Below are 13,079 nucleotides of genomic sequence, written 5' to 3'. Positions count from 1 at the left end.
TACCTAATAAAAAAGTTGTAAGAAACTACATAATAAATGGTAAAATATTTTAAGAAACTACCTAATAATAGTTAAAATATTGCAAAATACCACCTCTGTCGTATTTCCACCGTTGACCCACCTAAAAACACCCACTAAACCACCACTTTCATCCCCAAAACCAACACAATTGGCTTGTAATTTCCTCCACCTCGTCGAAACCACCCTCCAACCCCAAAACCACCACCTTTAACCCCAAAAACCACCATCCCAAAGCACGAACACCAACTCGGAATATCCTTCAACCACACTGAATATAACCTTACTGATAAGTGTTATTTATGTCACTATTTTTTAGGAGTTTCTAGTTAGTTTTTCATTTTTTTGATATCTTTTTACTTGGTTTTTTTAATAAGGTTTTATTTCATTTGTTGTGTTTGCATGTGAAATGTCATAGTTGATCAATTTTGGCTTTTCTTGCATATTTTTGTTGCTTCTTGCATTAGACTAAACTTTATTGGTTTATTCTTATGTTTAGGAACACTGGGAAAGGTTCATTGCTCAAGATTGAAGAAATATAAAACATAAAAGAACAAGTAATGAAGAAATGTGCACTTGATTTGGAAAGATTGAGCTACAAACGCCTATATCTTTTGATGTATAAAACATTTCTGAGTGATTCTAATTGGAGATGAAAGCTTATCTCAAGATCTTTCCAACGACAGGTCATATGCTCAAATCCGATGTAAAACGAGGGAGTTATGTTCGTTTGAAGCTAAGAAGTTTTGTCCAGTGCGAATGACGTACCGGGCGCGCAGTCTAAACTTTCAGGAACTATTCTGCTTCTCCCTGCTGCAGCTAGAAGTGCCCGTGCATTGACTTTGGAGAGCCCGCTCCTATACGTGTTGCTCGACATTTTGCGGAGCTTCCTAGGAGATTTAGTAAGGAATATAAATAGATTTTTTGCTCATTTTAGAGAGTGGAATTCATTTTTCAGTAGTTTTTAGGTTAGTTTTAGGTTTTTAGAGAGAGAAACTCTCACATTTTAGAGAGATAAAGTGAGAAAAACAATGGTTTTCATGAATTTTGGATAATCAAAGGAAGTATTTGATGATTTGAATATCTTCATCTTATTTCAATGAGCATTCTTACTCTCTTTTCTCTTTATTCTATCTTTAATTGTTTTGTTAATCATGTTTGAGTAGATTTTCTTCTACTAGGTGTTGAGTGAAGCTTTGTAATTGTTAATTGAGTTCTTTGAGATAACTTTGATGATAATTGTGTGATTAAATTGATTGAATTGATGATGGCATTTTGTTTGTTTTAGATTGGATTGATCTCCCATAATAGCAAACTTAATTGCATATTGGTTCTAGTTTGACAAGGGATTGTGAATTAGAATTGATATATTTGATTGCAATTTGGGTTATTTTCTTTTATGCACCTAGTCATAGAGGGATCTAGGTTAGGAATTTGAGAGATTGTTGTTAAGTGTAGTTAATTCCCATTTTAATTCTTTCTTTGCATGATTGATTATCAAATGGATTCTCAATAGCTTGTTCAAAGTGGAACTTTACCCCTAGTAAACTTTATAATACCTTGTTCTTTACATGTGTGTTATTGTAGTTGTAGTGTCCGCTATCCATAAACCGACTTCGGCCAAGCTTAAGCATTAGATCGAAAATTATCTAGCATTAACGTTCCTTAAGGTTCGACTCTGAACTTACCACTAGACTTGTTTAGGGGTTAGTATAGGATTTATAAATTTGTTTGACCATGAGGAGGTTAGTCAACGACCTAATTTCCCGGCGTTCACTTAGCACCTTGAAAACCAACCCCGTGACGGTTCGAGAGTGTTTTGAGGTGAGTTAATGCCGTATAATTTGGTCCACAGTGGAAATTCAGCTAAAGGTAGTATCTTATAAAATTTTACCTTTTATTAGATAGTTTCTTACAACATTTTTTAATAGGTAGTTTCTCACAAAATTTATATTTTATTAGGTAGTTTCTAACAAAAAATCCTAAATTTTAAGGAAATTCTCTTTAGAAACACTCTACTTTTAATTTTTCTCTTTGATTAATTGCAAAAAAAAAAACTTATTATATTTGGTAATCCTGAACTTTTTATATTAAGTTAACTATAATATGAATGATAAATTTTAACTAAATGTTTAGCTATAGTTAATTTTTTTACATTGACTTTAGAAATAATTTTAATTAAAAAAAGTCACCTCTCCCCCGCCCCCAACCATGTTGGCTCCCAACCCTTCCCTCACTAGTGCGTCAGCCTCTTCCACCCCTGCTGCGCCTCTCCCCCTTCCCTGAAACTAATATATGTGTTTTATATGCTATTTTATCCTCCGTCCCACGGTCATTTTTATGCACATTTCAGCTCTTTGGGGCTATTCTTAGTACTAATATGTGGTTTCGAGTGTTTTATAGAGTTTGTATTTGTTTTGTAGGAATTTCCTCGATTTGTAGGTGATTTCTATGGTTTTTCGGCCACTACGGGATATCAAATCTATGATCACATTCATGACCGTCGTTTGTAGCCAAGATCAATTATTTTGGTGATTAAGGGCTTGGTTCGTGGAGTTGGTCCAAGTAATGGACCAAGGAAGAAGAAAATTTGGGCCACAAGTAATTGGAGCCCAAAGGAAAAGGAAAAAGGAAACTCGGCCAAGAAAAAGACCGGACCCGATCGGGCGGATGCTCAGCAAGGAAGAAAGAGAAAAAAGGCAGGCCCGATCGGGCGGCCCTTCGCTCGATCGGGCGCGTGTATTTCCAAAGATGTTTTAAGATTTGTCATTTTGATTAATTTTGGATTTAGTATTTAAATTAAACTCTTTTGTAAGTTTTATTAGCTACGTTTTTAGATTGCAATTTTCGTTCTTAATCTTTTAGAGAAATTTTAGTGAGAGATTGTTGTTGAACTCAAGTTTTCCCCTTTAAGTGCAATTTCATATTTCCTTCATTCGGTATTATTCTGGTCTCTTTTATTGCTTCGTTTATCGCTTTGATTTTAATTGCTTTGCTATTTTTGTACTTTGATTTCAATCATGTCCTACATATATGCTTTGATTAGTTTAGATTTAAATATGTGAGAGTAGTTAATTTCTAGGGTTAAAGATAGGCACAACACGGCATAGCACGGTGACCGAGGAGTGGGTCGTGCTGTGAACACGATTTCAAGAATTCGGCACGAGTACAGCACGAACCCGCTGGCGGCACGGTAGTTTGGCCCGCCAGCACGGCACGCTAGGCACGGCCATAAAATAACATAACTAATAATAAAGAGCTATAACAATAAAAATAAGAAAAATAAAAAGAATATAATAATATAATAATAATAAAAAAAAAACATAAACATAAGTTAACAAAATAATTTAAATAGTATATCCATTTTAAAAGTTGTTAAAAAAATTTAGGAAAAATGGAAATAAATAATCCCACCTTTGCTTGGTCTGACAACAACAAGCCCACCTTTTGATTATTACGAGACAATCCCACCTTTGTATGTCATCTTCTTTTAACAAACCTTTTTACCTACAACTTGTTAAACAGGTTAAAATTTTTTTATTTTTTTACAGCCACGTGTGGTTCAATAATTGGTCAAAATAAAAAAAATTTAAACCATAACAAAAAAAGTAAAAGAAATAAAACAAAAAATCCCACCACCCCCAGCCATCGTGAAACCCTAACCGTTTCCTTAGCCCCACCAAAAATCGGTCGGCTGCCGCCATAAACCCCTAAAAACGGCTGGCCGGAACTTCTTATACCGAAAACCACCCCGCTGACCAAAACCTACCACCGAAATCACCCCGTGACCCACAATCCTACCCCCGAAACTACCATAACCACCACAGGAAAAACTACCACCCTGAAAACCCCACCTAGCCGCTGTAAACCCGCTGAAACCCCACACAGCAGCCGAAAAACCCGACCCAGCTGTCGATAACCCGCCGAAAACTGCCAACAAATTCATCCTATCCCAACCTCGAAAAATCCCACCCAACCTCCATAACCACCTCGAATATCCCCACCCTAGCCCCAAAACCCCCCTTAAACATTCTAAAAACACATCCTTGGTTCCGGTCGGCCATTTTTGGAGGCCAGGTTAAGGAGGGATACAGGCCGGTTTTGGTGGTGGTTGGGGTACGGGCTAGGGTTTCACGGTGGGGGTTGGTGGCTGTGTATTTTCTTTTTTTTTTTTTTTTTTTTGCTTTTTTATTTAAAAATGGAATAAACCTATTACATATTGACACGTGGCATATAACCTACAAAAATCGGTCACTAACAAGTCAGGGTCTATTAAAAGAAGATGTCATGCAAAGGTGGGATTGCCTCGTAATAATCAAAAGGTGGGATTGTTATTGTCGGACCAAGCAAAGGTGGAATTATTTATTTCCATTTTTCCAAAAAATTAAAAATAACTAAAATTATTATGGGCAGCCCGGTGCCCGGCATGACACAACACTCCAAGCACGTGGGTCGTGCCGTGGGCTGGGGTGTGCTAAATGGTGGCTCGGCACGACACAACACGCCAAGATGTAAGCACAGCACGACACGAGCCACCACCAGGCACGGCCCCCGGCGCCCCAGCATGGCACGTTGTCCACCTCTAATTCTAGGGGGATCCATAATTAATATGAAGGGATAATTTGTTATTATTGATTATTGATATTACATGATAATTTCTTATTGAATTGTTTTAATTCATTACAATTGGATTATGAATCGAGCAGATGTGATTTGATTGTAAAAGTATATAGCAATATTGAATTGATGAATCGAGCAGATGTTAATTTGATATTAAAGGTTATTCTCAATAGGAACTTAGTTCTAGTAAATTGCGAGAGCCTGTCTGATCAATGTTGATTAATAAATTGCGAGAGCCTATTAATCATGTTATGTTTACAATGTTAACTGTTATTGTTATGTCTTATCCCCGAGTATTAATTAATGGATGAACCTGTGACCCCAGACTTTTTATTATTGATTTCTTCCTTAGATTAATTTATTCAAACCTTATTTGTTTCTTGATGATTTAGATTTTATTAATTAATTAGGAATAGAATTGAAGAACGTTGTTTCCCTGTGGATTCAACCCTACTTCCAAATCTATTTTAGTTAGTGGTTTTAGGAATTACTTTTGATTAGGTGATACGATTTTAGCCTATGAGAAATCTAGCTCCCTCAACCCTAACTTCAACTCCTCTCTCTAGTGTCTCACTGATGAAGAAATTCAAAAGCGTCAATTTTAACCCTAATCTTAACTCCAACGATTTGGGTTGTGGTAGGGAGATCAAAGAGGATCTTAATGAGCTCGATAACAATGGCGGCGAGGGTTCTAACCGAGAATATGGTGTTGAATCAGCGTATTGAGGATATGGGTGGTGATAAAGATGAATTGGATGTTAGGAATTCTATTATCAAGGGTTGGTTGTCGACTCGCGGTTGGGCGTTGGTGTTGGGGGAGGGGGTTTGGGTGCCGGCAGGGGAACGGGGGTGGGCTAGCGAAGGGGAGGGGGCTGGGAGTTTAGACTGGTTGGGAAAAGGCGGGTGGGGTTAGTTTTTTTTAAAAAAAGTTTATTTAATTATTAAAGAAATAAAAAAAAAACAAAAAAAAAACAAACAAACTAATAACCATGGTTAATGATTCTAATTAAATAGTTATTTTCATTGGTAATCAATAAGAATACCAAAAGATGATAGATATTTTTGCAATTCACCAAAGGGAAATATAAAAAGTTCAATGTTACAAAGAAATTTTCCAAAATTTTAAGTATTTATTGGGACAAATTGATTAAATTCTCTCGTATCACATTTGAAATTAACTATTATCTCAAAAATTTACAATGAGTAGTACTTTATAATTTTTTTTAAAATTTCTGTTATACTCCATTTTATTACATTGAAATGACCTTCCTAGAACTTTATCTTAAAACTACATCAATTTAAGGCCTGTTCTGATTGACTTAATTGAGTTGAACTGAACTGAATTGAACTGAACTTATTGAAACTGAACTAAACTGAATATTTTATGAGAGAAGGAAGTTAAAAATTGAACTGAACTAAACTGAACTTAACTTAACTTATTGGAATTGAACTGAACTGAAAATAATATGAAGAGAACATGCCCTTAATTATAAAATTCCCTTCACCATAAAATCTATTTTCTAACTAGGGGTGTTAAAAAAAAACCCTGCCCGATTGTCTCGTCCTGATTACCCAATGACCCGCAAAAAACCCGATGGGAAATTGACAATTTTTCTGTTTTTTTCGGGTCTGGTACCCGTCCCACTAAAATAGCAGTTTCGTGGGCCATGACATGGGGCACGCTTTATTAATCTCGGGTACCCGAATACCCGTTAAAAAAGAAGAAAAAATTAAATAAATTTCGTTACTCCCTCAACCAGCCTAGCCCAGCCCACTTAGACTCAGGGTTTCATTTTTCTCACTCAAAAAAAAAAAAAAAAAAAAAACCAACACTCCAATAGTGAGACCTTCTTCTCTTTTGCGCCTCATCTCTTCCCTCAAAAAATCACTACAATCAATTCCTCACTCGAAGTTCGACTCGATTCATCCTCAAAATTCAGTCGATCTCTGGTTAGTTTAATTTGTACTACCTCCGTTAATGGTTATCTGCAACTTTGGAATTTTATGTCTCACAAATAATACCCCAAAGTTGCAGATAACCATTAACAAAGGTAATATTATTTTCGAGTGAGAGAAAACCTTCATCAAACCAGAAAATTGAACCAGGCCACACGCAAGAGATCTACGATCAAAGGTCGGTCCCACTGCAGCGTCACACATAAAGGTGGGCACGGGCCGTGCCGGCACGCGGGCGGCACGGGCCCGGCACGACTCCGGCACGGGCACGGGTGGCGGCACGGCACGGCACGGCGGCCCACCTGTGGGCCGTGGGCCGTGCCGTGAACAAAAATCCTGGGTCTGGCACGGGCACGGCCCGTGGCACGGCGGGTGGCACGGTGGCCGGCACGTGGGCCGGCACGCTGGCACGACCCGCCGGCACGGCACGTGGCACGGCCAGGCACGGCCCGGCACGGCACGGCACGGCCCGTGCCTTATGGCCGTTGGAAAGTAGCCGTTTATGGCCGTTTTCCAACAGCTATAAACGGCTACTTTTCCACCCAATTTCCCACCCAAATCCCCTATAAATACCTCATATTTTCCTCCAAAATTTTCACAATTCATCAACTCATCTCTTCTCTCTTATTCTCTAATTTTCTTACTCCCAAATTCTCAATTCTCAATTCTCAAATTCCTACAAATCATACAATCTTCCTCTCTTTTGTGAAAAGAAAAAAAAAATTCCTACTCTCTTATAAATTTTACATTTTTACTATTATTACTTTTATTAGTCTACTACCAAAAAAAAAAAAAAAAAAAAAAAAATTGTTATATTTACATTCGGGAAATTATAAGTTCGAGAAATTATAAATTTGGGAAAGCATTGAAGCGTCATTGTAAGATCTAACTCAACTTTATTTTAATTTGTTATTGTTATTATTATTGTTATTATTATTATTATTATTATTATTATTATTATTATTATTATTATTATTGTATTCTTTGAACTACTTAATTATATAAAAACTACTTTCTATTTTAATTGTGGGTTATTTGGATTGTTGAAATCTGTCTAAGGCGGGATTTGGGCTCTGGACAACGTCGATCCTAACCTCTCCTACCTGGGATCTCATTGATCCAAGTAATCTACTATTATTATAATTATTTTTGAAAATTTAATTTATATAAAAACTACTTACTAATTAATTCTCATTGATCTAATTGTTGTTAATTGTTAATTTGTTATTGTTAGTTGTGTTATTATTATTAATTAATCATGGCATCAAACCAGAACGTTTCCTCCTCCTCTAGAAAAGCCAAGTCAAAACGTAGGGAATCACCAAACCCAAACACTTCAATGTCTATGCCCCCCCCCCCCTAACATGCCCTTTCCCTCTTCTAACATGCCCTTTCCAAACACTTCCACCCCTTTCTTTCATCCCTAAAACACGGGAGGGCAAGAACAAATGGATGATATGGCTGCTTGGACCCAATTTCAACAAACCCAATTTCAACAATATGAATTTCCTTTTCCTCCTCCTCCTCCTCCTTCCCAAGGTAGCCAAACACAAGCCTCCGGGTCGAGTGAACCATCCACCCAAAATCCTAACATATTAGAGTGGTGTACCGAAGAGGATTTTGCTCAAACCAAAAGAAAGAGTGAATGTTGGGCACATTATCAATTAAGTAAAGATGGAAAAAAATGCAAGTGTCGGACTTGTGGTAAAATTTTCTCGGCCGATACCAAGGGAGGGACGGGACACCTTACTAGACATACAAAAAAATGTGGTGGACCATCTAGTGATCCAACCCAACCTAAAATTTCTCAATTCCATCCACAAGGTTTCATTTACAATTACGAGAGAGATAGGGATGAACTTGGGAGAATGATTGTACATGCAGAACAACCTTTTCTTTTCGCCGAAAATGATGCCTTCAACAACTATATTAACCGAGCACTACAACCAAAACACAAAAAAATCTCCCGAAAAACCGTTCGATCTGCTGCCATGAAGACTTATCTAGAGTACAAATTGAAATTAGTAAATGAATTAGCTAATCTTCCTAGTAGAGTTTCTTTAACCGCCGATGCATGGGATGGTGGGTACGGACTTCACTATTTATGTGTTACTTGTCATTGGTTAGATAATGAGTGGATGTTACAAAAACGCATCATTCATTTCAAAATGCTTGAATACCCTCATACCGGTCTTAACATTTCACATCATTTAATGGAAGCTATTGATGCATATAGTCTTAGGGATAAAATCATGTCTATGACATATAGTGCGAATTTGGTCAAATCCCAATTGAACGATGTTATATTAGATGGAGATGCACTTCATGTTAGATGCATTTGTCATGTTCTTAACTTGTGTGTGAAGGATGGAACACAAGCAATTGGTCCATTTTATCACAAAATAAGGAATGCTATTTGCACTATTAATAGCTCTAACATGAGATATCAAGAATGGAAAGGTTTTTGCAGGCAACAACGGATAAAAACCAAAAAAATAGCACCGGATTGTCCAACTAGGTGGAACTCCACCTATGAAATGTTGAGTCGGGCAATCGAGTACAAGGTTCATTTAACACTTTTTTATAATATGAAATTTCCACAAAATGCTTTACTTGAAGATGATTGGGCTAATTGTGAAAAATATATGCAGTTTTTACAATTACTATATGGTATGACACATTGTTTTTCTTCTGTATATAATCCTTGTGCTCATTCTTTTCTTAGCAATGCATGTTTACTTGCACAACTTTTTGCGGAACACCGATCACAACATGTTTATCGTGGATATCTTCCATCCATGGAGGATAAATGGCGTAAATATTACACCGATATTCCTATGATTTATATTTTTGCTTCTATTTTAGATCCTAGACAAAAATATGATGGCACCTTTTTATTATTTGATATTTATTATAGTAACATGAATTTTGAAGATGATGTTGAAACTTTTAAGAATAAGGTGACGGATGAGTTTTTTAATTTATATAATGTTTATGAATGAAAGTAAATATGGAACCGTGTCTCGATTTGCCCCTTCTTAAACATCCAAAAATGTAAGTAAACGGGCCAAAGGTTTATTTGCACAAGCTGCTAACTTGATGTCTAAGTATTCAGGTACAGAATCATCATCATCTAGGAGAACACAAAGCGATGTTTCGGAGTTGCAAATGTACTTCAGTTACGACTTCATGAAAGGCATGGACGATGAAGAGAAGTTTGGCCTCGACATCCTCGATTGGTGGAAATCACAAGCCGTGAAACATCCAATTTTGTCGGCAATGGCTCGTGATATTTTTGCTATCCAAGTCTCCTCCGTTGCTTCCGAAAGAGCTTTTAGTGCGTCGGGAAGAGTTCTAGACGATAGAAGAACAAGACTAAAACCCGAAACACTTGAAATGTGTGTTTGCTTCAAGGATTGGTTGGATGCCGAAACTCGTTCTCAAGATCGTACTTATGCACAAAACGACGACGATGAAGGAACGTCGACTTCTTTTAGTTCTCATACTTCTCAATCCACTCAATTGGCGGATGAACTTGAACCTCTAGGAGACGAAGACGAAGATGAAGACGAAGGCGAAGACGAAGACGACCAATAATAATTACATGATTACATATTTACATTATACACTATTGTATTCTTTTTGTATTATCAAACTTCGTATTCCGTATAATAAATGAAATTATTCAATATTCATACACTATTGTACGATTTTTAATTATCATTACTTATTTTGTAATTTTGTATTATTGAATTATCGTACATTCATACCGGCTACCGTCATATAATAAAATAAGTTATTCTTCAATTTTTTGTGTTTTCGGATTATCGCACTAGTATTTTTTTTTTTTATTATATGCATTTTTGTTTTTAATTCGTTTTTTTTTTAACATTTATTTTTTTAAAAAAAAAAATAAATAAAGGTAGGCACGGTTTGGCCCGCGGCCCGGCACGGCACGGCCCGCTAGGCACGTGGGTCGTGCCGTGCCGTGGGCTGGGGTGTGCCAATTTCAGGCACGGCACGGCACGGCCCGCCGCGGAGCCGGCATGGCACGACACGGCACGGCCCCCACCCCGGCACGGCCCGCGGCGGCACGGGCACGGCCCGTGCCCATGTTTAGTCACACACCATTGCAAGCTGCAACGTTGATATATACTTGAATCAAGTAACTTGATATTGATAGGTCCAATTTCAGATTCAAACTTGGGTTGCTTTGTAATTGTTCATGGTGTTTTGTTTTTCTTTTCTTTTTTATCTACGGTATTTTGTACTGTATGTAATTTTGATTGCAAGCTTGCAAATGTCTTTCTCTTCCCAATTTCTTCAAATTATTTGGTTGAATCATAATTTTCTTTGATTTGTGTTTGACAATTACGGAGTATGTTTTCTTCGGCTTTCAAGTACACCTAATTAATTTTTTTCATTTACATTTTTAATTTTTTTTCGGGAACCCATGATCCGACCCGGGAAATTTGATTATCCATAAAGTGGGTACCCGGATTTCACGGGTCGGGACATGGGCCGAGTTATCAACTACCCGAAACTCCGAGTACCCGGATCTTCGGGTACCCGAAATCCCAGGTACCCGGATTTGAACAGCTCTATTTCTAACACAGTGTAATGCCCTATAATAAATTATGTAAAAATAAATTATTGGTAAATAGATTTCATGAATCAACTATATCAGTAGGGGAAACCCTTTATCAATGGCTAGAAGATACCATGGTTAGAAAGTGGATGGAAGAAATGGCTAGAAGATACAATCCGCATCAACATACTGTAATTGGATGTCCAAAACCAACATTTATGTACTACCTATGTTTCATATTATTTGCAATGATTTGATATAAAGTGTGAGTTAATTGTTGCATATATATGAAATGGATGTAGTATATATAGTTAAAGATGGTGGATGAAAGAAATGGCTAGAAGAATTTAGAACATATCTTCCAATTTCAAGTATTTCCAAAAATGTTCAATTAACTTGCATATATACAAAAGGTTTTGATTTTTAACACCACAAAAAATTACAAAATGGTTTTTAACGCTACAAAAAAAAAAAAGTTTTTATTTTAACACCACTTAAAACCTCAAATTTTTGTTTTTACCACCACTTAACGGATTTTAAGATGAAATCCGTTAAGTAGGGCCACAATGCCACGTGTCTCCATATAGTTGGCTACCAATAAAAAAAGCAAAAATAATAAATAAAACCCCAGTCACCCACCACCACCACTGGCACCCTTTCCCCCACCTAACCAGCGCAGCTGCCGCCCCCGGCCTCACCTCCGGCGAACCCCCTCCTCAGGGCGACCACCATGAACCTCCCCCTGACCCTTTCCCGTAACCCTAGCCTGACCAACACCTTATAACCCACCCAAAACGGCCGACATTCCCTAACAGTGGCCACGAAATCAGCCACCTATGGCCAAAATCGGCCACTCAGCCCCAAAACCGACCGTTTTCGACCATTAGTGGCCGATTTCATGGTCGTTTTGGGGTAGGGCGGCCATTTTGGGGTTACAATGGGTCTTAGTCTGGCTGCGGGAGGTGGTTCCCGGTGCGCTGGGGGTAAGGTTGGGGGCGGGGTTGCGCAGGTGGTGTGGGAAGAAGGTGCCGGTGGTTGTGGGTGTCGGTGGTGGTGGGGTGTCGGTGGTGGTGATAGGGTGGCTATATTAGTTTTAGGTTTTTTTAAAAAAATTTATTTTTTTAGTCAAAAAAATTGTAACACGTGTACTTTATGGGATCCACCTAACGGATTTCATCCAAAGATATGTTAAGTGGTGGTAATATCCAATTTTGTAATTTTTTTTTTGTGGTGTTAAAATAAAACTTTTTTTTTTTTTTTTTTTGTAGTGTTAAAAACCATTTTTGTGATTTTTTTGTGGTGTTAAAAATCAAAATTTCCAATACAAAATTGTAAACTCTAGAGAAATAACATTAAAGCACTAACCTTGCTTGATTTGTCCAAAAATATTTTAACACGCACAAACACTCAACCAAAATATTGGGCTATAAAAAGTTAGGCCACAACCAACATCTTATTTATATTTCATACGCTATATAAATAATGTGATTTGAGATCAAAATCAAATTCCATCACGAAAAGTCCAATTGAGCATATACTATTTTTATCAAATTGGCATGTATTTTTCTGGCCCATTTTATAGCCCAACCTGACTATTTGACCCAAAATGAGTCAATCAATTATATAGGCTAAAGCCCATGTCAACATTCACCTTTGAATCCAATTAGCAATCTAATTTGCTGTACTTTAGAAATCTTTCCCACTTATGTAAATTCTACTCCTCTAATGCATATATATACTTGTAAATGATAACTGACCATAAAAAATGATTAGGAGAAGAAAAACTTGTAAAGGAAGGCTCAATTTGCAAATTGCAAAGATAAAAAAGAAGAAAGTAGCATGCATATTGCCAACAATGCAATGAATAGAAGTCAGCAAATGATTACAATGGTCAAAG

This window comes from Chenopodium album, chromosome 11 (genome assembly GCF_948465745.1).
Source record: "Chenopodium album chromosome 11, dcCheAlbu1.1, whole genome shotgun sequence".
Taxonomy (NCBI): Eukaryota; Viridiplantae; Streptophyta; class Magnoliopsida; order Caryophyllales; family Amaranthaceae; genus Chenopodium; species Chenopodium album.
Note: the sequence above shows the minus strand (reverse complement) of the source record.